Below are 15,439 nucleotides of genomic sequence, written 5' to 3'. Positions count from 1 at the left end.
TATTCAATACCGCCAGCAGATGGAGACACTGGGGGATAATTTTCTAAGGATTTATACTGATTTTTCCTGTCTGAATTTGTCGCACAGAAAGTTGCAGGCCAAATATGTGTGACATTTCTGCGACTTTAGCTTCTAGAGCATTTTTACAACATTATACATAGGTGCTGAATACATAAAAAGCGACTGTTCAGCGACAGACAAGTCGCATCGGCTGAAAGTAGGCCAGAATGTCAGTCCATGTTGGAGCAGGTTTAGATACAGTCTAAAGCATAGATCTCAAAGTCTGTGCACAGAATTTAGCAAGGGCCTCGCACCTTCTGATGCATCAGGTAGGTGCACAATAGCATGGCCTAACCCTCTGTACTTTGGTCTATATTGATGCGGGACATAGACAGCCAGCTGATGACCAATCCATTAGTGCAATGGATGGCTGGAAGCATTTGTCTTTGCCTTTGCAATACCACAGAAGCAATGCATGGTCAATGTACAGCAATGACACACCTGTGTGAACAGCCAGGAGACCCCCCCCCCCCCCATGTTATGTTACATAGTTACATAGTTAGTACGGTCGAAAAAAGACATATGTCCATCAAGTTCAACCAGGGAATTAAGGGGTAGGGGTGTGGCGCGATATTGGGGAAGGGATGAGATTTTATATTTCTTCATAAGCATTAATCTTATTTTGTCAATTAGGAACATTCAGCACCCACCCGCTATCAAGGCAGCTGCCTATCATGTCATGCCCTACCTGCACAGGTGTGCTGGCTACTCAAATGATCCAATTAAGGAGGCCATTTAGTCAGCAGCAGCAGAAGTCCTGTGCCTGGACGCTCCAACAGGGGCCAGACACAAGCAGAAGCAGAAGCAGCAGAAGCAGCAGCAGCACCACCTTTTGTTTTTTGGCTGCAGCAGCAGCAAGGCCCACAGGGCTGGCTAGCTGGCTAGCCAGCAAGCAGGTAGCAATGAAAGTAGGAATCTTTCTTTTTAACCCTGTAAGGGGGTGGTGCACTGTACCCGAAGATACTGCCATATCGGGTCAATGCATAGGGCGACGGAAGCAAGCTTCGAAATCGGCCCCCGTTCTCAAAAATCCATTTAATATATGGTCCCCAGATAGGGGACATATCAGATATTAAACTGATAAGAACAGATACTACACTTGATCTTAGCCAAAAGGCCGAGAAGCGATAACCGTGAAAGGGGCGGGCCCAACAAGGTCCCCTTCATGGGCACTATCACTGCTTGCTGTCAGGGAGGCTGCCAGACAATTTTCCATGCACACTCTGGGCTGGGGGGCAGTCAACCACCAGTACACACAGCAGAACCTAAACCCATACCATTATTGCTAAGCAGCAAGACAGGGGCCCATTGCACTCCCACGGGGCCTTTTTAAATGCAATCCATAACCCGGATTTGCCAGGAACCCTTCTTACTCCTCCTACTTGCATGTGACACTGGGCTTAGGATCTGCATAGGAAACACACACACAAGCACACACCTACCTTTGTTGCCTGCAGATGCCTCCTTGGCTGTCCCCAAACGGTATCAAACCAACACCCACGGGAAGCTGTAAGCATAGAGGACATGCCTGCACCCCATTGGACTTACCTGTGTGGGTTAAATCCGGGTTATTTGACAACCTATGGCGGTGATGGTTCTGCTCAGGCAGAGCAGTGCTGATGCTCCTCATAAAGCTGTCGCTGCTGTGAAGGTTCTAGGTGACATCACAAATCCCTATGGTTACATACACAACAAAGCTGGGTTGTTGTTGTTTACACTCTGCAAGGCCTGTGGAAGTGAGTGACATCATAGCACTGTAGTTCTGAGGGTTCTAGATGGATGCAACAATCTCCTGTTGCTTCTATGAAGGCCGTAATAGACGACATCACCAAACAGCTCCATAGTCACATACACAGCAAAGGAGAGATGTTGTTTACACCTAGTGATGTCAGTGGTATTGAGTGACATCACAGCACAGTGCTAAGGCTCCTGGGCCTGGACACAGCAGCGGCTGCAATATCTCAACGGAGAATACGTTTATATCTATGTGTGTGTGTGCGCGTATATATATATATATATATATATATATATATATATATATATATATCTCCGCCGAAATCACTTTTAAACCCATTTCCACCTTTTTTTCCCTTCTCTTCCTCTTACTTTTTTTTCACGTTTTTTTACGTTTTTCTCCTTTTCGCCTCTTTTCTGGGCGTATTATTCTTCTTTTTCTTCTTTTTTTTCGTCTACTGCATACCCCATCAGTGCAGCAATGCTTATTCAATACCGCCAGCAGATGGAGACACTGGGGGATAATTTTCTAAGGATTTATACTGATTTTTCCTGTCTGAATTTGTCGCACAGAAAGTTGCAGGCCAAATATGTGTGACATTTCTGCGACTTTAGCTTCTAGAGCATTTTTACAACATTATACATAGGTGCTGAATACATAAAAAGCGACTGTTCAGCGACAGACAAGTCGCATCGGCTGAAAGTAGGCCAGAATGTCAGTCCATGTTGGAGCAGGTTTAGATACAGTCTAAAGCATAGATCTCAAAGTCTGTGCACAGAATTTAGCAAGGGCCTCGCACCTTCTGATGCATCAGGTAGGTGCACAATAGCATAGCCTAACCCTCTGTACTTTGGTCTATATTGATGCGGGACATAGACAGCCAGCTGATGACCAATCCATTAGTGCAATGGATGGCTGGAAGCATTTGTCTTTGCCTTTGCAATACCACAGAAGCAATGCATGGTCAATGTACAGCAATGACACACCTGTGTGAACAGCCAGGAGACCCCCCCCCCCATGTTATGTTACATAGTTACATAGTTAGTACGGTCGAAAAAAGACATATGTCCATCAAGTTCAACCAGGGAATTAAGGGGTAGGGGTGTGGCGCGATATTGGGGAAGGGATGAGATTTTATATTTCTTCATAAGCATTAATCTTATTTTGTCAATTAGGAACATTCAGCACCCACCCGCTATCAAGGCAGCTGCCTATCATGTCATGCCCTACCTGCACAGGTGTGCTGGCTACTCAAATGATCCAATTAAGGAGGCCATTTAGTCAGCAGCAGCAGAAGTCCTGTGCCTGGACGCTCCAACAGGGGCCAGACACAAGCAGAAGCAGAAGCAGCAGAAGCAGCAGCAGCACCACCTTTTGTTTTTTGGCTGCAGCAGCAGCAAGGCCCACAGGGCTGGCTAGCTGGCTAGCCAGCAAGCAGGTAGCAATGAAAGTAGGAATCTTTCTTTTTAACCCTGTAAGGGGGTGGTGCACTGTACCCGAAGATACTGCCATATCGGGTCAATGCATAGGGCGACGGAAGCAAGCTTCGAAATCGGCCCCCGTTCTCAAAAATCCATTTAATATATGGTCCCCAGATAGGGGACGTATCAGATATTAAACTGATAAGAACAGATACTACACTTGATCTTAGCCAAAAGGCCGAGAAGCGATAACCGTGAAAGGGGCAGGCCCAACAAGGTCCCCTTCATGGGCACTATCACTGCTTGCTGTCAGGGAGGCTGCCAGACAATTTTCCATGCACACTCTGGGCTGGGGGGCAGTCAACCACCAGTACACACAGCAGAACCTAAACCCATACCATTATTGCTAAGCAGCAAGACAGGGGCCCATTGCACTCCCACGGGGCCTTTTTAAATGCAATCCATAACCCGGATTTGCCAGGAACCCTTCTTACTCCTCCTACTTGCATGTGACACTGGGCTTAGGATCTGCATAGGAAACACACACACAAGCACACACCTACCTTTGTTGCCTGCAGATGCCTCCTTGGCTGTCCCCAAACGGTATCAAACCAACACCCACGGGAAGCTGTAAGCATAGAGGACATGCCTGCACCCCATTGGACTTACCTGTGTGGGTTAAATCCGGGTTATTTGACAACCTATGGTGGTGATGGTTCTGCTCAGGCAGAGCAGTGCTGATGCTCCTCATAAAGCTGTCGCTGCTGTGAAGGTTCTAGGTGACATCACAAATCCCTATGGTTACATACACAACAAAGCTGGGTTGTTGTTGTTTACACTCTGCAAGGCCTGTGGAAGTGAGTGACATCATAGCACTGTAGTTCTGAGGGTTCTAGATGGATGCAACAATCTCCTGTTGCTTCTATGAAGGCCGTAATAGACGACATCACCAAACAGCTCCATAGTCACATACACAGCAAAGGAGAGATGTTGTTTACACCTAGTGATGTCAGTGGTATTGAGTGACATCACAGCACAGTGGTAAGGCTCCTGGGCCTGGACACAGCAGCGGCTGCAATATCTCAACGGAGAATACGTTTATATCTATGTGTGTGTGTGCGCGTATATATATATATATATATATATATATATATATATATATATATATTTCTCCGCCGAAATCGCTTTTAAACCCATTTCCACCTTTTTTTCCCTTCTCTTCCTCTTACTTTTTTTTCACGTTTTTTTACGTTTTTCTCCTTTTCGCCTCTTTTCTGGGCGTATTATTCTTCTTTTTCTTCTTTTTTTTCGTCTAATGCATACCCCATCAGTGCAGCAATGCTTATTCAATACCGCCAGCAGATGGAGACACTGGGGGATAATTTTCTAAGGATTTATACTGATTTTTCCTGTCTGAATTTGTCGCACAGAAAGTTGCAGGCCAAATATGTGTGACATTTCTGCGACTTTAGCTTCTAGAGCATTTTTACAACATTATACATAGGTGCTGAATACATAAAAAGCGACTGTTCAGCGACAGACAAGTCGCATCGGCTGAAAGTAGGCCAGAATGTCAGTCCATGTTGGAGCAGGTTTAGATACAGTCTAAAGCATAGATCTCAAAGTCTGTGCACAGAATTTAGCAAGGGCCTCGCACCTTCTGATGCATCAGGTAGGTGCACAATAGCATAGCCTAACCCTCTGTACTTTGGTCTATATTGATGCGGGACATAGACAGCCAGCTGATGACCAATCCATTAGTGCAATGGATGGCTGGAAGCATTTGTCTTTGCCTTTGCAATACCACAGAAGCAATGCATGGTCAATGTACAGCAATGACACACCTGTGTGAACAGCCAGGAGACCCCCCCCCCCCCCCCCCATGTTATGTTACATAGTTACATAGTTAGTACGGTCGAAAAAAGACATATGTCCATCAAGTTCAACCAGGGAATTAAGGGGTAGGGGTGTGGCGCGATATTGGGGAAGGGATGAGATTTTATATTTCTTCATAAGCATTAATCTTATTTTGTCAATTAGGAACATTCAGCACCCACCCGCTATCAAGGCAGCTGCCTATCATGTCATGCCCTACCTGCACAGGTGTGCTGGCTACTCAAATGATCCAATTAAGGAGGCCATTTAGTCAGCAGCAGCAGAAGTCCTGTGCCTGGACGCTCCAACAGGGGCCAGACACAAGCAGAAGCAGAAGCAGCAGAAGCAGCAGCAGCACCACCTTTTGTTTTTTGGCTGCAGCAGCAGCAAGGCCCACAGGGCTGGCTAGCTGGCTAGCCAGCAAGCAGGTAGCAATGAAAGTAGGAATCTTTCTTTTTAACCCTGTAAGGGGGTGGTGCACTGTACCCGAAGATACTGCCATATCGGGTCAATGCATAGGGCGACGGAAGCAAGCTTCGAAATCGGCCCCCGTTCTCAAAAATCCATTTAATATATGGTCCCCAGATAGGGGACGTATCAGATATTAAACTGATAAGAACAGATACTACACTTGATCTTAGCCAAAAGGCCGAGAAGCGATAACCGTGAAAGGGGCGGGCCCAACAAGGTCCCCTTCATGGGCACTATCACTGCTTGCTGTCAGGGAGGCTGCCAGACAATTTTCCATGCACACTCTGGGCTGGGGGGCAGTCAACCACCAGTACACACAGCAGAACCTAAACCCATACCATTATTGCTAAGCAGCAAGACAGGGGCCCATTGCACTCCCACGGGGCCTTTTTAAATGCAATCCATAACCCGGATTTGCCAGGAACCCTTCTTACTCCTCCTACTTGCATGTGACACTGGGCTTAGGATCTGCATAGGAAACACACACACAAGCACACACCTACCTTTGTTGCCTGCAGATGCCTCCTTGGCTGTCCCCAAACGGTATCAAACCAACACCCACGGGAAGCTGTAAGCATAGAGGACATGCCTGCACCCCATTGGACTTACCTGTGTGGGTTAAATCCGGGTTATTTGACAACCTATGGCGGTGATGGTTCTGCTCAGGCAGAGCAGTGCTGATGCTCCTCATAAAGCTGTCGCTGCTGTGAAGGTTCTAGGTGACATCACAAATCCCTATGGTTACATACACAACAAAGCTGGGTTGTTGTTGTTTACACTCTGCAAGGCCTGTGGAAGTGAGTGACATCATAGCACTGTAGTTCTGAGGGTTCAAGATGGATGCAACAATCTCCTGTTGCTTCTATGAAGGCCGTAATAGACGACATCACCAAACAGCTCCATAGTCACATACACAGCAAAGGAGAGATGTTGTTTACACCTAGTGATGTCAGTGGTATTGAGTGACATCACAGCACAGTGCTAAGGCTCCTGGGCCTGGACACAGCAGCGGCTGCAATATCTCAACGGAGAATACGTTTATATCTATGTGTGTGTGTGCGCATATATATATATATATATATATATATATATATATATATATATATTTCTCCGCCGAAATCACTTTTAAACCCATTTCCACCTTTTTTTCCCTTCTCTTCCTCTTACTTTTTTTTCACGTTTTTTTACGTTTTTCTCCTTTTCGCCTCTTTTCTGGGCGTATTATTCTTCTTTTTCTTCTTTTTTTTCGTCTAATGCATACCCCATCAGTGCAGCAATGCTTATTCAATACCGCCAGCAGATGGAGACACTGGGGGATAATTTTCTAAGGATTTATACTGATTTTTCCTGTCTGAATTTGTCGCACAGAAAGTTGCAGGCCAAATATGTGTGACATTTCTGCGACTTTAGCTTCTAGAGCATTTTTACAACATTATACATAGGTGCTGAATACATAAAAAGCGACTGTTCAGCGACAGACAAGTCGCATCGGCTGAAAGTAGGCCAGAATGTCAGTCCATGTTGGAGCAGGTTTAGATACAGTCTAAAGCATAGATCTCAAAGTCTGTGCACAGAATTTAGCAAGGGCCTCGCACCTTCTGATGCATCAGGTAGGTGCACAATAGCATAGCCTAACCCTCTGTACTTTGGTCTATATTGATGCGGGACATAGACAGCCAGCTGATGACCAATCCATTAGTGCAATGGATGGCTGGAAGCATTTGTCTTTGCCTTTGCAATACCACAGAAGCAATGCATGGTCAATGTACAGCAATGACACACCTGTGTGAACAGCCAGGAGACCCCCCCCCCCCCCCCCCATGTTATGTTACATAGTTACATAGTTAGTACGGTCGAAAAAAGACATATGTCCATCAAGTTCAACCAGGGAATTAAGGGGTAGGGGTGTGGCGCGATATTGGGGAAGGGATGAGATTTTATATTTCTTCATAAGCATTAATCTTATTTTGTCAATTAGGAACATTCAGCACCCACCCGCTATCAAGGCAGCTGCCTATCATGTCATGCCCTACCTGCACAGGTGTGCTGGCTACTCAAATGATCCAATTAAGGAGGCCATTTAGTCAGCAGCAGCAGAAGTCCTGTGCCTGGACGCTCCAACAGGGGCCAGACACAAGCAGAAGCAGAAGCAGCAGAAGCAGCAGCAGCACCACCTTTTGTTTTTTGGCTGCAGCAGCAGCAAGGCCCACAGGGCTGGCTAGCTGGCTAGCCAGCAAGCAGGTAGCAATGAAAGTAGGAATCTTTCTTTTTAACCCTGTAAGGGGGTGGTGCACTGTACCCGAAGATACTGCCATATCGGGTCAATGCATAGGGCGACGGAAGCAAGCTTCGAAATCGGCCCCCGTTCTCAAAAATCCATTTAATATATGGTCCCCAGATAGGGGACGTATCAGATATTAAACTGATAAGAACAGATACTACACTTGATCTTAGCCAAAAGGCCGAGAAGCGATAACCGTGAAAGGGGCGGGCCCAACAAGGTCCCCTTCATGGGCACTATCACTGCTTGCTGTCAGGGAGGCTGCCAGACAATTTTCCATGCACACTCTGGGCTGGGGGGCAGTCAACCACCAGTACACACAGCAGAACCTAAACCCATACCATTATTGCTAAGCAGCAAGACAGGGGCCCATTGCACTCCCACGGGGCCTTTTTAAATGCAATCCATAACCCGGATTTGCCAGGAACCCTTCTTACTCCTCCTACTTGCATGTGACACTGGGCTTAGGATCTGCATAGGAAACACACACACAAGCACACACCTACCTTTGTTGCCTGCAGATGCCTCCTTGGCTGTCCCCAAACGGTATCAAACCAACACCCACGGGAAGCTGTAAGCATAGAGGACATGCCTGCACCCCATTGGACTTACCTGTGTGGGTTAAATCCGGGTTATTTGACAACCTATGGCGGTGATGGTTCTGCTCAGGCAGAGCAGTGCTGATGCTCCTCATAAAGCTGTCGCTGCTGTGAAGGTTCTAGGTGACATCACAAATCCCTATGGTTACATACACAACAAAGCTGGGTTGTTGTTGTTTACACTCTGCAAGGCCTGTGGAAGTGAGTGACATCATAGCACTGTAGTTCTGAGGGTTCAAGATGGATGCAACAATCTCCTGTTGCTTCTATGAAGGCCGTAATAGACGACATCACCAAACAGCTCCATAGTCACATACACAGCAAAGGAGAGATGTTGTTTACACCTAGTGATGTCAGTGGTATTGAGTGACATCACAGCACAGTGCTAAGGCTCCTGGGCCTGGACACAGCAGCGGCTGCAATATCTCAACGGAGAATACGTTTATATCTATGTGTGTGTGTGCGCATATATATATATATATATATATATATATATATATATATATATATTTCTCCGCCGAAATCACTTTTAAACCCATTTCCACCTTTTTTTCCCTTCTCTTCCTCTTACTTTTTTTTCACGTTTTTTTACGTTTTTCTCCTTTTCGCCTCTTTTCTGGGCGTATTATTCTTCTTTTTCTTCTTTTTTTCGTCTAATGCATACCCCATCAGTGCAGCAATGCTTATTCAATACCGCCAGCAGATGGAGACACTGGGGGATAATTTTCTAAGGATTTATACTGATTTTTCCTGTCTGAATTTGTCGCACAGAAAGTTGCAGGCCAAATATGTGTGACATTTCTGCGACTTTAGCTTCTAGAGCATTTTTACAACATTATACATAGGTGCTGAATACATAAAAAGCGACTGTTCAGCGACAGACAAGTCGCATCGGCTGAAAGTAGGCCAGAATGTCAGTCCATGTTGGAGCAGGTTTAGATACAGTCTAAAGCATAGATCTCAAAGTCTGTGCACAGAATTTAGCAAGGGCCTCGCACCTTCTGATGCATCAGGTAGGTGCACAATAGCATAGCCTAACCCTCTGTACTTTGGTCTATATTGATGCGGGACATAGACAGCCAGCTGATGACCAATCCATTAGTGCAATGGATGGCTGGAAGCATTTGTCTTTGCCTTTGCAATACCACAGAAGCAATGCATGGTCAATGTACAGCAATGACACACCTGTGTGAACAGCCAGGAGACCCCCCCCCCCCCCCATGTTATGGTACATAGTTACATAGTTAGTACGGTCGAAAAAAGACATATGTCCATCAAGTTCAACCAGGGAATTAAGGGGTAGGGGTGTGGCGCGATATTGGGGAAGGGATGAGATTTTATATTTCTTCATAAGCATTAATCTTATTTTGTCAATTAGGAACATTCAGCACCCACCCGCTATCAAGGCAGCTGCCTATCATGTCATGCCCTACCTGCACAGGTGTGCTGGCTACTCAAATGATCCAATTAAGGAGGCCATTTAGTCAGCAGCAGCAGAAGTCCTGTGCCTGGACGCTCCAACAGGGGCCAGACACAAGCAGAAGCAGAAGCAGCAGAAGCAGCAGCAGCACCACCTTTTGTTTTTTGGCTGCAGCAGCAGCAAGGCCCACAGGGCTGGCTAGCTGGCTAGCCAGCAAGCAGGTAGCAATGAAAGTAGGAATCTTTCTTTTTAACCCTGTAAGGGGGTGGTGCACTGTACCCGAAGATACTGCCATATCGGGTCAATGCATAGGGCGACGGAAGCAAGCTTCGAAATCGGCCCCCGTTCTCAAAAATCCATTTAATATATGGTCCCCAGATAGGGGACGTATCAGATATTAAACTGATAAGAACAGATACTACACTTGATCTTAGCCAAAAGGCCGAGAAGCGATAACCGTGAAAGGGGCGGGCCCAACAAGGTCCCCTTCATGGGCACTATCACTGCTTGCTGTCAGGGAGGCTGCCAGACAATTTTCCATGCACACTCTGGGCTGGGGGGCAGTCAACCACCAGTACACACAGCAGAACCTAAACCCATACCATTATTGCTAAGCAGCAAGACAGGGGCCCATTGCACTCCCACGGGGCCTTTTTAAATGCAATCCATAACCCGGATTTGCCAGGAACCCTTCTTACTCCTCCTACTTGCATGTGACACTGGGCTTAGGATCTGCATAGGAAACACACACACAAGCACACACCTACCTTTGTTGCCTGCAGATGCCTCCTTGGCTGTCCCCAAACGGTATCAAACCAACACCCACGGGAAGCTGTAAGCATAGAGGACATGCCTGCACCCCATTGGACTTACCTGTGTGGGTTAAATCCGGGTTATTTGACAACCTATGGCGGTGATGGTTCTGCTCAGGCAGAGCAGTGCTGATGCTCCTCATAAAGCTGTCGCTGCTGTGAAGGTTCTAGGTGACATCACAAATCCCTATGGTTACATACACAACAAAGCTGGGTTGTTGTTGTTTACACTCTGCAAGGCCTGTGGAAGTGAGTGACATCATAGCACTGTAGTTCTGAGGGTTCAAGATGGATGCAACAATCTCCTGTTGCTTCTATGAAGGCCGTAATAGACGACATCACCAAACAGCTCCATAGTCACATACACAGCAAAGGAGAGATGTTGTTTACACCTAGTGATGTCAGTGGTATTGAGTGACATCACAGCACAGTGCTAAGGCTCCTGGGCCTGGACACAGCAGCGGCTGCAATATCTCAACGGAGAATACGTTTATATCTATGTGTGTGTGTGCGCATATATATATATATATATATATATATATATATATATATATATATTTCTCCGCCGAAATCACTTTTAAACCCATTTCCACCTTTTTTTCCCTTCTCTTCCTCTTACTTTTTTTTCACGTTTTTTTACGTTTTTCTCCTTTTCGCCTCTTTTCTGGGCGTATTATTCTTCTTTTTCTTCTTTTTTTTCGTCTAATGCATACCCCATCAGTGCAGCAATGCTTATTCAATACCGCCAGCAGATGGAGACACTGGGGGATAATTTTCTAAGGATTTATACTGATTTTTCCTGTCTGAATTTGTCGCACAGAAAGTTGCAGGCCAAATATGTGTGACATTTCTGCGACTTTAGCTTCTAGAGCATTTTTACAACATTATACATAGGTGCTGAATACATAAAAAGCGACTGTTCAGCGACAGACAAGTCGCATCGGCTGAAAGTAGGCCAGAATGTCAGTCCATGTTGGAGCAGGTTTAGATACAGTCTAAAGCATAGATCTCAAAGTCTGTGCACAGAATTTAGCAAGGGCCTCGCACCTTCTGATGCATCAGGTAGGTGCACAATAGCATAGCCTAACCCTCTGTACTTTGGTCTATATTGATGCGGGACATAGACAGCCAGCTGATGACCAATCCATTAGTGCAATGGATGGCTGGAAGCATTTGTCTTTGCCTTTGCAATACCACAGAAGCAATGCATGGTCAATGTACAGCAATGACACACCTGTGTGAACAGCCAGGAGACCCCCCCCCCCCCCCCCATGTTATGTTACATAGTTACATAGTTAGTACGGTCGAAAAAAGACATATGTCCATCAAGTTCAACCAGGGAATTAAGGGGTAGGGGTGTGGCGCGATATTGGGGAAGGGATGAGATTTTATATTTCTTCATAAGCATTAATCTTATTTTGTCAATTAGGAACATTCAGCACCCACCCGCTATCAAGGCAGCTGCCTATCATGTCATGCTCTACCTGCACAGGTGTGCTGGCTACTCAAATGATCCAATTAAGGAGGCCATTTAGTCAGCAGCAGCAGAAGTCCTGTGCCTGGACGCTCCAACAGGGGCCAGACACAAGCAGAAGCAGAAGCAGCAGAAGCAGCAGCAGCACCACCTTTTGTTTTTTGGCTGCAGCAGCAGCAAGGCCCACAGGGCTGGCTAGCTGGCTAGCCAGCAAGCAGGTAGCAATGAAAGTAGGAATCTTTCTTTTTAACCCTGTAAGGGGGTGGTGCACTGTACCCGAAGATACTGCCATATCGGGTCAATGCATAGGGCGACGGAAGCAAGCTTCGAAATCGGCCCCCGTTCTCAAAAATCCATTTAATATATGGTCCCCAGATAGGGGACGTATCAGATATTAAACTGATAAGAACAGATACTACACTTGATCTTAGCCAAAAGGCCGAGAAGCGATAACCGTGAAAGGGGCGGGCCCAACAAGGTCCCCTTCATGGGCACTATCACTGCTTGCTGTCAGGGAGGCTGCCAGACAATTTTCCATGCACACTCTGGGCTGGGGGGCAGTCAACCACCAGTACACACAGCAGAACCTAAACCCATACCATTATTGCTAAGCAGCAAGACAGGGGCCCATTGCACTCCCACGGGGCCTTTTTAAATGCAATCCATAACCCGGATTTGCCAGGAACCCTTCTTACTCCTCCTACTTGCATGTGACACTGGGCTTAGGATCTGCATAGGAAACACACACACAAGCACACACCTACCTTTGTTGCCTGCAGATGCCTCCTTGGCTGTCCCCAAACGGTATCAAACCAACACCCACGGGAAGCTGTAAGCATAGAGGACATGCCTGCACCCCATTGGACTTACCTGTGTGGGTTAAATCCGGGTTATTTGACAACCTATGGCGGTGATGGTTCTGCTCAGGCAGAGCAGTGCTGATGCTCCTCATAAAGCTGTCGCTGCTGTGAAGGTTCTAGGTGACATCACAAATCCCTTTGGTTACATACACAACAAAGCTGGGTTGTTGTTGTTTACACTCTGCAAGGCCTGTGGAAGTGAGTGACATCATAGCACTGTAGTTCTGAGGGTTCAAGATGGATGCAACAATCTCCTGTTGCTTCTATGAAGGCCGTAATAGACGACATCACCAAACAGCTCCATAGTCACATACACAGCAAAGGAGAGATGTTGTTTACACCTAGTGATGTCAGTGGTATTGAGTGACATCACAGCACAGTGCTAAGGCTCCTGGGCCTGGACACAGCAGCGGCTGCAATATCTCAACGGAGAATACGTTTATATCTATGTGTGTGTGTGCGCATATATATATATATATATATATATATATCTATATATATATATATATATATATTTCTCCGCCGAAATCACTTTTAAACCCATTTCCACCTTTTTTTCCCTTCTCTTCCTCTTACTTTTTTTTCACGTTTTTTTACGTTTTTCTCCTTTTCGCCTCTTTTCTGGGCGTATTATTCTTCTTTTTCTTCTTTTTTTTCGTCTAATGCATACCCCATCAGTGCAGCAATGCTTATTCAATACCGCCAGCAGATGGAGACACTGGGGGATAATTTTCTAAGGATTTATACTGATTTTTCCTGTCTGAATTTGTCGCACAGAAAGTTGCAGGCCAAATATGTGTGACATTTCTGCGACTTTAGCTTCTAGAGCATTTTTACAACATTATACATAGGTGCTGAATACATAAAAAGCGACTGTTCAGCGACAGACAAGTCGCATCGGCTGAAAGTAGGCCAGAATGTCAGTCCATGTTGGAGCAGGTTTAGATACAGTCTAAAGCATAGATCTCAAAGTCTGTGCACAGAATTTAGCAAGGGCCTCGCACCTTCTGATGCATCAGGTAGGTGCACAATAGCATAGCCTAACCCTCTGTACTTTGGTCTATATTGATGCGGGACATAGACAGCCAGCTGATGACCAATCCATTAGTGCAATGGATGGCTGGAAGCATTTGTCTTTGCCTTTGCAATACCACAGAAGCAATGCATGGTCAATGTACAGCAATGACACACCTGTGTGAACAGCCAGGAGACCCCCCCCCCCCCCCCCATGTTATGTTACATAGTTACATAGTTAGTACGGTCGAAAAAAGACATATGTCCATCAAGTTCAACCAGGGAATTAAGGGGTAGGGGTGTGGCGCGATATTGGGGAAGGGATGAGATTTTATATTTCTTCATAAGCATTAATCTTATTTTGTCAATTAGGAACATTCAGCACCCACCCGCTATCAAGGCAGCTGCCTATCATGTCATGCTCTACCTGCACAGGTGTGCTGGCTACTCAAATGATCCAATTAAGGAGGCCATTTAGTCAGCAGCAGCAGAAGTCCTGTGCCTGGACGCTCCAACAGGGGCCAGACACAAGCAGAAGCAGAAGCAGCAGAAGCAGCAGCAGCACCACCTTTTGTTTTTTGGCTGCAGCAGCAGCAAGGCCCACAGGGCTGGCTAGCTGGCTAGCCAGCAAGCAGGTAGCAATGAAAGTAGGAATCTTTCTTTTTAACCCTGTAAGGGGGTGGTGCACTGTACCCGAAGATACTGCCATATCGGGTCAATGCATAGGGCGACGGAAGCAAGCTTCGAAATCGGCCCCCGTTCTCAAAAATCCATTTAATATATGGTCCCCAGATAGGGGACGTATCAGATATTAAACTGATAAGAACAGATACTACACTTGATCTTAGCCAAAAGGCCGAGAAGCGATAACCGTGAAAGGGGCGGGCCCAACAAGGTCCCCTTCATGGGCACTATCACTGCTTGCTGTCAGGGAGGCTGCCAGACAATTTTCCATGCACACTCTGGGCTGGGGGGCAGTCAACCACCAGTACACACAGCAGAACCTAAACCCATACCATTATTGCTAAGCAGCAAGACAGGGGCCCATTGCACTCCCACGGGGCCTTTTTAAATGCAATCCATAACCCGGATTTGCCAGGAACCCTTCTTACTCCTCCTACTTGCATGTGACACTGGGCTTAGGATCTGCATAGGAAACACACACACAAGCACACACCTACCTTTGTTGCCTGCAGATGCCTCCTTGGCTGTCCCCAAACGGTATCAAACCAACACCCACGGGAAGCTGTAAGCATAGAGGACATGCCTGCACCCCATTGGACTTACCTGTGTGGGTTAAATCCGGGTTATTTGACAACCTATGGCGGTGATGGTTCTGCTCAGGCAGAGCAGTGCTGATGCTCCTCATAAAGCTGTCGCTGCTGTGAAGGTTCTAGGTGACATCACAAATCCCTAT

At 46.4% G+C, this 15,439-nt stretch overlaps 7 non-coding genes across 7 annotated transcripts; all 7 read right to left on the bottom strand.

The window, feature by feature from the left end:
* Positions 1–998: 998 nt before the first annotated feature.
* LOC130332290 (U2 spliceosomal RNA) lies at positions 999–1,189 on the bottom strand. Its single transcript, XR_008875003.1, has one exon. It is a non-coding gene; the product is annotated as a U2 spliceosomal RNA (small nuclear RNA).
* A 2,086-nt stretch (positions 1,190–3,275) lies between these two features.
* On the bottom strand, positions 3,276–3,466 carry LOC130332317 (U2 spliceosomal RNA). Its single transcript, XR_008875027.1, has one exon. It is a non-coding gene; the product is annotated as a U2 spliceosomal RNA (small nuclear RNA).
* A 2,095-nt stretch (positions 3,467–5,561) lies between these two features.
* On the bottom strand, positions 5,562–5,752 carry LOC130332316 (U2 spliceosomal RNA). The gene has a single exon (XR_008875026.1). It is a non-coding gene; the product is annotated as a U2 spliceosomal RNA (small nuclear RNA).
* A 2,093-nt stretch (positions 5,753–7,845) lies between these two features.
* Positions 7,846–8,036, bottom strand: LOC130332313 (U2 spliceosomal RNA). Its single transcript, XR_008875024.1, has one exon. It is a non-coding gene; the product is annotated as a U2 spliceosomal RNA (small nuclear RNA).
* A 2,089-nt stretch (positions 8,037–10,125) lies between these two features.
* On the bottom strand, positions 10,126–10,316 carry LOC130332312 (U2 spliceosomal RNA). Its single transcript, XR_008875023.1, has one exon. It is a non-coding gene; the product is annotated as a U2 spliceosomal RNA (small nuclear RNA).
* Positions 10,317–12,408: 2,092 nt separating this feature from the next.
* On the bottom strand, positions 12,409–12,599 carry LOC130332311 (U2 spliceosomal RNA). Its single transcript, XR_008875022.1, has one exon. It is a non-coding gene; the product is annotated as a U2 spliceosomal RNA (small nuclear RNA).
* A 2,100-nt stretch (positions 12,600–14,699) lies between these two features.
* LOC130332310 (U2 spliceosomal RNA) lies at positions 14,700–14,890 on the bottom strand. Its single transcript, XR_008875021.1, has one exon. It is a non-coding gene; the product is annotated as a U2 spliceosomal RNA (small nuclear RNA).
* Positions 14,891–15,439: the final 549 nt, after the last annotated feature.

The sequence above is a fragment of the Hyla sarda genome, unplaced genomic scaffold (assembly GCF_029499605.1).
Source record: "Hyla sarda isolate aHylSar1 unplaced genomic scaffold, aHylSar1.hap1 scaffold_373, whole genome shotgun sequence".
NCBI lineage: Eukaryota > Metazoa > Chordata > Amphibia > Anura > Hylidae > Hyla > Hyla sarda.
The sequence above is the reverse complement of the archived record's forward strand: the minus strand, read 5'-3'. Positions and strand labels throughout refer to the sequence as shown.